The 12,380-nt window shown below is 43.0% G+C and overlaps 1 pseudogene; it reads right to left on the bottom strand.

Annotated features, from left to right (window-relative positions):
- Positions 1–7,262: 7,262 nt before the first annotated feature.
- On the bottom strand, positions 7,263–8,661 carry LOC147626708 (uncharacterized; annotated as a pseudogene).
- Positions 8,662–12,380: the final 3,719 nt, after the last annotated feature.

The following is a 12,380-nucleotide window of genomic DNA, read 5'->3' as shown; positions in this document are numbered from 1 at the left end:
GAGCATTTACTCATTTTTGGGTATACAATTTGGATTTATCTCCTCCCTACACATGGATTGATGCTATTGGCCCATAGGAACCTTAATTGGACCATAATCCAAAAATTTCTGAAAATCTAGACCCTTAGACTAAGGTTCTTTATACCTATTTCCAATTAATTCCAATTGCACATTGGAAAATTCTTTTTGAATTTCTGCTTTAGGGGAACTTATTTTAATAAGATGAGTTATTTTTCTATCCAAAAATATTCATAATCTGAATATTCTCTCTCTAGAATAATTTTCTCTCTCTAGGCTAAAACAGTTAGAAACAAGGTCTTTATATTTCTGAAGAGAGATTGATTACAGGGGAAGATACTAGACATCAAAAAGGGGTTGGGAGAGGAATCTTACATGACAACTAGATTCTCACAACTGGGGTGTAGAAACTCTAACTGTGTTAAAATCTGGACTTTTCAAGAAACCTAAGAGAAATTTGGGCAAAAAACTCTCCAGTTCTGTGAGTTTGTGTGAGAATAGTTTATTGGGCCATGCTATTTAAGTCAGAATGTGATATTTAAATGTGACTGTATGACATTCAATCATAGCATGACATGTGGAGTGCTTTGATATTTTTGTCAAACAGTCAATCTGCATGCAACGAATAAAACAATGACACGTGGCAAAAAGTACTCTCTACATGTTTTGCATTTAAAGCGCACTTTCCCATTATTTAATGTCATTTTATTTCTTGCAATCCGTGAACGAGTGTCTGGTTTTTTGTCTCAAAAGCCGACTTAAGCAGACGACCAACGCTCTAGCTCAGCCTCAAACACTCTAGCTCACGAACCCCGCTCTAGTTGCCTCACGACAATACTCCATCTGCCTTACGACCAACGCTTTAGCTCAACAAAATCTCTTACCAGGTACCTATTCCAGATCATATTACCATCACAAAAACAACATTAAATATACCTTTTAAAAACCAGAATGCATCGAAAGCGCATTTGTTTCCTTTTCTTAAGGGTAACATGTGTGTCGAGTGAAGAAGTCATTATTTATGCTTATTTCTTGAAAATTTTGACAATACAATCGTCCCTATACATAAAAATATATGTATGTTTACTATATACATATATGTACAATGACAACTGTATCGTCATACTTGGTTAAATATATTTTAACATACAACACAATATACCAAAATCTTTATGATAGTCGAAAGGCGCGATATCCCGTTTTTCCAGTCTTCTTATTCACGTTAAATGGCTACTAGATGCATATATTCTAGCTACTCTAAGCAAATAGTCAAAATTAAAAGATCCTAAATTAGTAGCTACTCAAAGTGAATATCGCATTTTTCGGTTATATGCACCATATTTCTATACGATTCTACCTGCGAATATAGTTGTGTATGTGTATATAGAGACACGCACCCACACACACACACGAGAATTTGGTCATGATAGCCGAAAGATGCGATATCTCGTTTGTAAACCTCTTAGATTTTCATATTCGCGTCAAATGGCTATGAAGGCGCAAGCATATGTATATATACGCACACACACACGCACGCTGTCGTGCCATGGCACGTCTATGGTGTGAAACCATGTATGTGAGGCCATTAAATGCAAATCCAAATGCATGGGATTAAGTGCCACAGTGTACATGATATTCCGAGGAGGACTAGCAGAAGTCCCTGTGCCTGTGTGCATATGGGATGTATGGCGTGTGGAGAGTTTTGCTTTGGAATGCGTTGCCAGATGTACAGAGCGAGTGGTTTTACAGTGAGTCGGTATATGTACGTGTTTTTTTTGGGAGCAGACGCTGGAGATCTGGAGTTTTTATTGCAATAGTGTAAAAGCAGGGCACCGACTGGGAATTGATGTGTTTGGTAAGTTGATGCTGATGATGATGAGCGGTGGGCAGCTCTCATTTGGTTTTGGAAAGTTGTAGATCATTGTGTGAGAGGAGGAGCCTTGTTGCTAGAGTGGCCATCACCTTAGAGCTTTAAAGAAATAATAATAAATATAATATACAAGGTGGCCAATGTGAATAGGGGCTACGTGGAAGCTTGGGTGGCTGCCAGCATGTTATCTAGAAGGCTGCGAAGATACGAGAAGAGAAGTTGGCCGCTTCAAAGGTAGAGAGGGGGAGAATCGCCGGTAAGCAGGGCGGCAGCAGCTTCGAAGTAGAGAGAAGAGTCGCCCTTGCAGAGGCGGGTGTGCAGGCGAAGACAAGGTTGTGCTTGGAGGCCTGGGAGCTGTGTGTGAAGCGCAGGGGGGTTGTTGCTGCAGTAGCTGGAGGCAAGTGAAGGTCGCCCGTGAAGAGGCGCTGGTGTGCAGGCAAAGAGGGTGAGGAACCGCCTTGCTGAGGAGCCAGAGAAGGGGCGCTGAGGGGCAGTTGTGTAGAAGGCTCCGGGTTCTGCAGACAAGCGAAGAGCTCCTTAAGGTTGCCACCTTGTGGTTTCTAGGTCGCTGGCGGGTGATCCTGGGGGGCAGCTGCAAGACAGAGCCTAGGGTCGAGTTGCTGGGGCGGCTCTAGTGATCTGCCGGCGTCAACTTGGTGGTCGTCTACAAGTGCAGAGAACAGAGGGCGCAACGAGCTCTGGCGTTGACAGTTTAGGCGCAGCCTTTGCAGAAGTGATGAGTGCACAAGAGAGCTAGTGAGGGTGATGGGGTGGTTAGCAGACGCCTCGTAGAGCAGAGGCACTAGGGAGCATGGAGGATAGTGCATATGTGACCGGAAGTCATACGAATGTTGTTTCGGAGGATGTTTGCTTTTTGCAGATGGTGGTTTTTGTTTGGAGTTTCTCTTTCAAGACAAGCAGGTTTTGTTAGAGGATCAGTTTAGTGAAGTTAATGTTTATGTGGATGAGTCTATTGCTCAAGACAGTGAGGATCTTGGGATGGCTCAGCTGTTTGATGATGATGAGTTTCTATTTGCAAACATCGATAACCAACAATCTATGAATGAGGCTTCTTGCACTCTTGATGATGCTAGAGATGTGTTTTGTTTACATGACAAAGATGATGCTTTTGATGTTTATGCTAATGATGGACCGGGACATTTTGATGTAGCATCACACCTTGATTTTCTTGCACCAGTTTGCATAGATGCATGTGAAGCATGTAAAGGCTTTGACAGCATATTGGTGGTGAAGATAGATGAGGAGGTAATATGCAAAAGAGCACAATGTGATGAATGGCTTGCTATGATGCCATTATGTGTATTTGAACCAAGGATATGTTATAAGTCAATGGAGCAGGCTCATGTGGAATGCAAATGGGTATTTGATCGTGGTATATGGATTGTTGGCAACCATGACAAATGTATTTGGGGATTGAATGCAGAACAATGGTGGATAATCAGGAAGGCTTTGTTTTTTTTACTTGTTTGATATTTATGGATATCAAAGCTTGGTTTGTATTAGATATTGAGAGAGGAGGTTTTGAGAAAGAGTGATTATGCCACTGTGAACGCAAGGAAACAGAGCTCGACCAGATGCTTGTGGACCTTACACTCAAGTGGTTTTTCTTCATACAGCACAAATTCAGTGTTTTTGGAAGTAACAAGTTGGCGGCCTACCCGATTTTCTTTGGATTTCTTGGTGATCTTTAGAAGACTTATATAAAGAGAGTTGAAAGACGAGGTGAAGCTGCTATCTAAATTTCTTTTGGGGCTTTTCTAAGCTAGCAGATGAAGGTGCAACAATCAAATTAAGGTGGGCCTATCTTAAGGTTTTTGAAGTGTGTTAATTTAAGAGAGGGAACACTTATTTTTCTCAATATTCTACCACTCCATAGAACCCAACATACTTGTGAAGAAAAGTAATATGCTAACCTTGTCAGAATAGCGACTTTGTGTCATTTTTTCTGGTGTATGGTGTTATTTTGTCATTAAAAAAAAAACTCTCACAACCAGAAGTCTCGCACTTCCCCAGCGATACCGCCCACGTCACGACAACGCGTACACACACACACACACACACACACACACACACACACACACATATATATATATATACGTATCTATTTATGATAGTCGAAAGGCACGATATCCCGTTTCCAATCTTCTTATTTTTTCTTATTCGCATTAAATGGCTACTAGATGCATATATTCTAGCTACTCTAAGCGAATAGTCGAAATTAAAAGATTCTAAATTAGTAGCTACTCAAGGTGAATATCGCGCCTTTCGGCTATATGCACCATATTTCTATATGATTCTACCTGCGAATATAGTTGTGTATGTTTATATAGAGACACACACCCACACACACATGAGAATTTGATCGTAAAACAGTCGAAAGACGTGATATCCCATTTGCAAACCTCTTAGATTTTCATATTCGCATCGTCAAATGGCTACGAAGGCGCAAGCATAAGTATATATACGTACATATATATATATATATATATTCTTATATACATATATTTTCATGCTTGCACCTTCGTAGCCATTTGATGCGAATATGAAAATCTAAGAGGTTTGCAAGTTTAGGGTCGCTATAGGGGGATTGGGTTCTAGGTTGAAGATGTCACTAACTTGGTTTTTAATATTATTAGATATGGCTGCTTATGGGAAATATGGGTATCTAGAAATAGTATTGTGTTTCAGAAAGGGGGGGAATACTGGTCTAAATGTGGTTGAATTAATGTATAAATGTACTTGTTTGTGTTAGTCTATATACTATTCTAGCAAGCTAAATGATGCTAATATTTTTCAGGCAATATACTCTTTGCAAACTAGGATGAGTTGATCTGCTAATCAGCAGGCCCTTGTACATACTAGGTTGTCTAATATTTGGGTGCATACAAGATTGATTAGGATATGATGTGAAGAGACTAGGCCTCTCAAATTTGGGCCAAAGACCAAAAGATGGTACCTCAATGAAAAGCACCGTAATGAAATATTTGTGGCCTTCACTGAGAACCCCCAGGGGACCAGACCAGTGGTCAAGGTGTGGACTCCTGGCAAGTATGTGTTGGAAAGGCTGGCCCCCTAAAGGATGCACCACTAAAGCTATGATGATTGCATGCATGCAGCTTGGGTATCACGTGTCTTGGAGCCTATCTCAGCTTCCTAAACAGAAGGAAAGCCCAGTCAACATAGGGCTGGTCCAACGCTCTGATTATAACTTTGATAGTAAGTTTGTCTGCCCACCCTTTTAAATCTCTGACTCCTAGGCCACCTTTATTCTTAGGGAGGATGCAGATTTCCCATTTCACCTTAGCAGCACCCTTCTTGTTAGGATCTCCAGACCACAAAAAATTCCTACATATCTTGACCACTTCTTTCAAATGGCAATCTGGGGGTCTCCAACAGCTGAGAAAGAATAGAAGGTAGGCAGAGATGAAGTGGTTGACAACAAACACTCTGCTTGCAATATTGGCCTGATATCCCAGCCATCTGTTTAGCTTTCCTTTAAATCTCTCCAGCACCCATTCCCATCTCTGCTTCATAGTAATGCCAAAGCCCATAGGGATGCCTAGTAGCCTAAAGGGCTGTCCTTCTGGAATAATAGTGCATCCCTGACTTGCCATCCATTCAGGAATGGGGGAGATGAAGGACCTGACTCCAGTTTTATGGTGGTTGATCTTGGAGCCTGAGGCAGAGCAAAAAATACCCAATGCCTTCCAAAAGTTCTTCAAGGAGCTTTCTTCGTTTTTCAGCAGAGCATTTGTGTCATCAGCAAACTGAGATAGGCAAAGCTGTTTGGAGGAGTTGGGGAGGTTGATTCCCTTTATCAATTGTCTTTCCATACACCCTTTGATTAAGCAGTTAAAGCCATCTCCTGCTATGGCAAATAGCAGTGGGGCTAGGGGGAATCCTTGCCTGACTGACCTATTCAAACTGAAGGCTTCAAAAAGCATGCCATTGATGGCAACTTTAGCATGTGCATTTCCCAGCAAGGTATGGACAGAACCCACCAAGTTCTCCCCAAATCCCATGTGGGAAAGGCTTTCCAAAATGAAGGACCATTCCAGTCTATCATAAGCTTTGTCATAATCCACTTTGACAAACACAAAGTCTTGTTCAGTCTCCTCAGCATGTTCAATCCTTTCCCAAAGTACAATTACTGCTTCAAGAATCCTCCTCCCTTTAATGAACCCTTTTTGCTCTTCACTAATCCACTTGGAGAGGTGGCTGGAAATTCTATTGGCAACAGCTTTGGCAAAAATCTTGTAGCAAGTGTTCAGCATAGTAAGTGGCCTCCAGTTTCCCAGCTCATCCTTTGGACCTCTTTTATGAATCAGCTTGATAACTCCTATGTTTATAAGATTAGGAAGTGCCTTGTACTTCACAGATTCTTCCCACACTTTCAGCAGGCAGGGAGTTAACTCCTCTTTATACACCTGGAAAAATTCAGTAGGTAGTCCATCCAAGCCGGGGGTTTTATTGGGCTTCAACTGTTCAATAGCTGCATACAGGTCAGCCTGACTAATCGGAGAATCAATCAGGGGAACAGCCTCAGTTGGGATGACTTTATTCCTAACCTCCTAGATTAGATTCCTATTGACTCTTACTTCTTCTGCTGTAACTTCTTCTTTTGGGCTGAAGAGAGCTTCAAAGTGTTTTTTCACAAACTCCAAATTGTGGGTGTCTGATTCAGCTGGACCATTTTCAGTCAACAATCTTGGCATGCGTTCCTTGACATTCTTCTTCCTCAGGAGTTTGAACATCTCCTTTGAGGGCCTTTCTACTTTCCTAGCCCACCACTCTTTAAAAAAGAGAGTTGAGTGCTAGAGGGCCAACTCTTCTTCCACCCTTAGCTGACTTCTAAGGACCAGAATCTGATTTTGAATATCCAAAGAAGTAGAATGGCCAGACTCCGGCCTGCACAATTCTGAGTAGATTTGCTCTTTCTTTTCCTTTCTCATTCTAGTCACAGACTTTCTAGTAAGGATGAGAAACTGCTGCGTTTTCGTAACAGCTGAATTCCAACACTTTGTAGGAGAACCTTTCTGGCCAAAAGAGTTTGACCTGCAACCTCTTTCCTAACTTCAGGTCTAGTGAACAGATCTGGGTCAGTGTGAAACCAATTGTTTTTTATCTTACTAGCTTTATCATCCAGGACAGTTAGTAAGGGGTAATGGTCAGAAATGCAGGAGGTATACTTTGGTTTAGATTTCACCCTGTTGAATTGATTGGCTACTTGAAGAGAGATATAGCACCTATCGAGTCTTGCCTTTCTTGCAAGAACATCTCTCCTATAATTCTGCCAGGTAAACTCTCCTTTAACTCCAGCATCCCATAGGTCACGGTAATCTTTGCAAGCTTCCTAGCTAGTCTTCTCCTGACCCTATAAGACCTGTCCCTGCCTGATAAATCTATCATCCAGAGATTCAACCATGTTGAAATCTCCCAGCAAGATAAGGGGTCCTGGAGTTGCAGTCAGTTCTTCCCAAATTTTTGCCCTATTAACAGAGCAACCCCCTGCATACACTGAGACAAGAGTGCAATTGAAACGGGGAGGCAAAGGGATGGCGCACCAAAACTGGGAAGTGATGGCTAGGTGTAGACATGAGGCTAGCTCCCTTTTTAGGCCTATGGCAGTGCCACCAGAGCCCCTCTCATGTGTTGAATGGATCCAGATAAAATCTGGATGAATTTCCTTTAGCCTCCTTTGGAGCTCATCACCAACCACCTTTATTTCCTGCAAAAGCACAGACATTGACAGGATTCTCCTTGATCCACCAGTTTAATTTTTTGGTTTTAAAGGGGTCAGTAATCCCCTTAACATTCCAAGACAGCACTCTCATCGGTTAACCTTTTTCTTTCCTTTACCCTGGTGATCTTTGGAAGGGGTTCTGGCCACTGCCGAATGGGAGCGTTTATTGTCCTTTTGGATTTCCATTGGAGCTATAGACAGGTTGGGATTCACTTCCTGCAAGGGGGGTTGAGAGGCTTGGTTAAGATCAATGGAATTATCCCTAATAACCAGCTATAGAGAGTTGCCCTTCTCATTACTCTCTTTCAGCTTATCAGGAGGAGTGGCTACAATTTCTTCCTTGTCCGACGTAGATCCTGGGTCATCTGAGTCCTCTGAATCCACCCACTCTGGTAGGTCTGCCAAAAGAGCAAAGCGGTTAGGGTTCTTACCTCTTGCTTTGTTATTCTTAGATGTCTCACCCTTCTTGTTTGTGGTGCCCGTAGATTGTCTAGTGGAAGGAGGAGTAGGCTGGCGATTCTCATTAGACTTGGTCTGGGAATCGATAGGGGCTTGAGCCTGATGTTGTTTTGACTAAGCTGGGGGGGAATTTTATAGGACACTCTCTGACAAAATGGCCTGCCATCCCACAATGGAAGCAGGCGTTGGGAAGGTATTTGTAAACTAAAGGTTGTTCACAGGTCTCACCATCATCTGTAGCAATGATAATCGAATCTGGCAGGGGTTTAGAAAGGTTCAACTCTATTAGCATTTGAGGATGCCAAGAAGGATTAAAGTCTCTCTGGGGCTTGCCACCCAGGACTTTACCCAGCTGCTCTCCAATAGGCCTGAGGTGATGATGAAAATGAAGGGGCAGGTTAGGGAGTTCAACCCATACTAGGTAGTTTTCACTGGCAGACTTCTCAGGACTGAAGTCCTTACTCCACTTGAACAAGCATAGGGGGGAGGTACGAATGACCTAGTGTCCCATGCTTAGAACCTCAAAAGACATTTCGGGGGTCTTAAACATGAAAAGGTAGTGGTTTTTAGGAAGAGCCTGAATGGCTTCTACAATACAGCCCCTACTACCCCACTGTTGTTTGACCCAGGATTTCAACAACTCCATTGGGGGCTGAGGGCCCGCAATCAGACCTAAAAGAGCTCGAGTCTCTAAGTCCTTTTCAATTTTCCTCACCTGGCTAGCAGGAAGAATCACCAGTGGTTTACCTGAATAAGAGTGTCCCTGCGCTGCTCCATCAGCTTTTTGGCGGTTGCTGTAGAAAACCTCCGGGGTAGAGTCTAGCGATTAACCTGTGAAGCCTTCTTGAGTAGGGCTTGAATGCGCGCCTGGTGTCTGATTTGTTGAGATATCGAGCTCGTCTAGTGAGGCGGTGGCCACTGATGACTGGCCTGGGGGATAGGCCCCACACTTACACCACTAGCATGGCTGGTGAGATCATGGGAGATATGCGGCTAGTGGGATGACAGGCTGTGTGACAGCCATTCTAGAGACTGGCATAGTTATAGCGCCAGCTCATTTAGTCGGGTTCACACTATAGAGAACCCGTGTATGTATTTGGTTGAGTACCTTTCATATTATTGTGTCCTCTTATCTTATATATGGGTTGTTGAGTGTTGAGTAGAGAAGAAGAAGATTTTCAGCCTCTCACCTTGTGTATTCTCTATTAGGGTTTTGTGAGTGTGTGTGTTTGCTTGCAAGAGCTCAAGCTCTCTTCCCGCTTGCATCTTTTCATGGTATAAGAGCCTCGTTCGTGCTAAGGGCTGAGCTGCAAGCAAGAGAACCACAGGAAGCGGTACGAGGGTAAGAGCTTCAACTACTCTTCCCTATTGTGTTGGTGACTACACCCTTGTCGGGAGCTCTACGGGAGGCACCGGCAAACGGTCTCTGATTGAGGAACTTTCTTCGCGGGAGTAAAGCTATAGCGAAACTATACAGTCCTATCGGATTGTCCTATCGGATTGAGATTTTCGACCCGAAAATGCGTTTCGGACGCATCTGGACCTCCGTTTTTCAGAAAGCAGGCGATTTCAAGCACTGCGGGTAAGTCATCGATTCTCTGCAGATCTCTATTTTAAGAACTGCAGGAAGACATATTGACTGTGCAGACACTGTGGGTGTTGCAAAGAGGTCTACAATTTCCATTGGGTGTATGTATGCACATTGAAGTCACTGGTTGTGACATTTGAGAGTACTATAGTACCGCTGCAGAAAATACAGCATTTGTGCAGGAAAAACCAGAGTGCAGTTTCTAGTAAAATTGTGTGTTTGGCAAGATATCTAATGATGACATAACACAGATTGTGGCTCAGAAGCTGGATAAGAATAACTTCCATGCTTGGAGGTTCAGGTTGACAAATTTCCTGATGGGAAAAGGCTATTGGGACTACATAGAAGGTGAGCATGAAGAGGCACCGGAGATACCAGATATAAATCCGACTGCTGCAGATGTGAAAGAGTTTAAAGACTGGAACCAAGGAGCCAGGAAGGTTATGTATTGGCTCTCCATTAGTATACAGGACACCATGATTGGGCACATTCAGGATGCCAAGTCCCCCAAGGAGGCATGGGACACCTTCGTAAAGCTCTATGAAACAAATACCAAGGCACGTAAGATAGAGTTGAAGAATGAACTTCATACTGTGGAGAAAAAGAGCATGTCTGTGAATGACTATGCGCTGAAGATAAAGGGTATTATGGAATCCCTTGCATCTATTGGTGTGTCAGTAGATGATGATGATAAGATGGAAGTCTGTCTACGTGGTCTCGGGCCACAATACAAGGCGTTTAAGACATCCATTCAGACTCGGGAAAACATTCCCAACTTTACAGATTTGGTGTCTATGCTAATTATCGAAGAGAAGAGCTTGGGTGAAGACCAACAGTCTTCACAAAGCAAAAACAGTTCAGAGCAACAGGCCTTCTACACGAGTTCAGGAAGAGGACGAGGTAGAGGAGGCCGTGGACGCGGTCAAGGAGGTGGCCGAACAGGTAATCAGAATTATGGTCAGCAGCAGCAGCAACAACAACAGTCCTAGAATCAACAACAACAACAACAACACGCAAGTGGAAGAGGCAAATTCAGAGGCAGGGGGAGTCAAAGAGGCCGTGGAAATTGGCAAAGGCAATATAATGATGCACGTGAATGCTATTATGGTGGTAAGCTTGGACATGTGCAGGCAGAATGTTATAAGAAGCAGGCTCACATGCAAAATGGGAAAGTGCAGCAAAACAACTATGCATCCTCAAGCAGAAATAATGAGGATAATGAAAGGTTATTTGTTATGCAGCATGTCCTGAATGCCATGTCTAAAAATGTTGATGCAGCACAAAAAGATAATGTATGGTATGTGGATTCAGGTGCTTCGAACCACATGACGAGTCATGGGGAGTGGTTCAAGGAGATGAAAAACCCGGAAAGACCAGGTTTTGTGGAAATAGGGGATGACACTGCTCATCCAATTTCCCACGTTGGAGATGTGCCATTGTCTATGCAGGATGGCAAAGTGAAGTACCTTGCAGATGTACTTCATGTACCGAACATAACAAAGAATCTGGTTTCAGTTGGCCAGATGATTGAGCAGGGTTTGCAGGTTCGGTTTAACCCTGATGGGTGTTATGTTGAAGATTTCAAAGACAAGTGCAGGTTGGTTGCAAAAGGCAACAGAGTGGGCAGAATGTTTACGTTGAATGTAGACATGCCTGAAATGAGTGCTGCGATGTTTGCAAATGGTTCAGAAATTGTTGCAGACACAGACATTTGGCATAAAAGGATTGGACATGTAAATGTGCAGAGATTGAAGTCTATGCAGACAAAAGGAATTGTGACAGGGCTGCCAAAATTTAAAGTGGAAGGTATGCAGAAAATATGTGAAGCATGCCAATTTGGGAAGCAAACAAAGCATGTGTTTCCACGTAACAGATATGTGAGCAGAAATGCACTAGATGTTGTGCATTCAGATGTATGGGGTCCTACGAAGACCATATCTATGGGAGGCTGCAGGTATTATGTGACTTTCATTGATGACCACACAAGGAAAGTGTGGGTATATTTCATGAAGGAGAAGAGTGAGGTGTTCACTCACTTTTAGAATTTCAGAGTTTTGGTTGAAAAGCAAACAGGGAAATATGTAAAGTGCCTAAGGTCAGATGGAGGGGGAGAGTACTTCTCCAATGAGTTCTCTGAATTTTTGAAGAAGAATGGTATTCGGAGACAGTTCACATACAGATACACTCCGCAGCAAAATGGAGTTGCTGAGCAGAAAAACAGGCACATTGCTGAGATTGTGCGAGCATTGATGGAAGAGAAAAATATGCCGCATAGCTATTGGGATGAGGCTGTTTCTACAGTAGTATACATCATGAACAGAACTCCAACTGCAGCCATACATGATGTAACTCCAGAGGAGAGGTTTACTGGCAGAAAACCAGATTTATCTCATCTGAAAGTCTTTGGATGCATTGCATATGTGCATGTGCCAGATGAGCTCAAAACTAAGCTGGATCCGAAAGCTGAAAAATGTGTGTTTATTGGATATTCCCCATCTTGCAAATGATTAATGAGGATTGGCATACAAGAGTACTCCCCCAATCATGGAAGCATGGCATAGTTAAACTCATCCCCAAGCGGAATTTGTGTGAGCATCTCATGGATTGGAGGCCCATCACATTGATGCCTGTTGCAAGTGCTTTATGAGGGTCTGCATCCCTTGCAATATGGCTTTGTTCCT

Source organism: Cibotium barometz, chromosome 22 (assembly GCF_041138505.1).
Source record: "Cibotium barometz isolate CiBa-2024 chromosome 22, ASM4113850v1, whole genome shotgun sequence".
NCBI classification, from domain to species: domain Eukaryota; kingdom Viridiplantae; phylum Streptophyta; class Polypodiopsida; order Cyatheales; family Cibotiaceae; genus Cibotium; species Cibotium barometz.
This window is presented reverse-complemented; position numbering and strand designations above follow the sequence as displayed.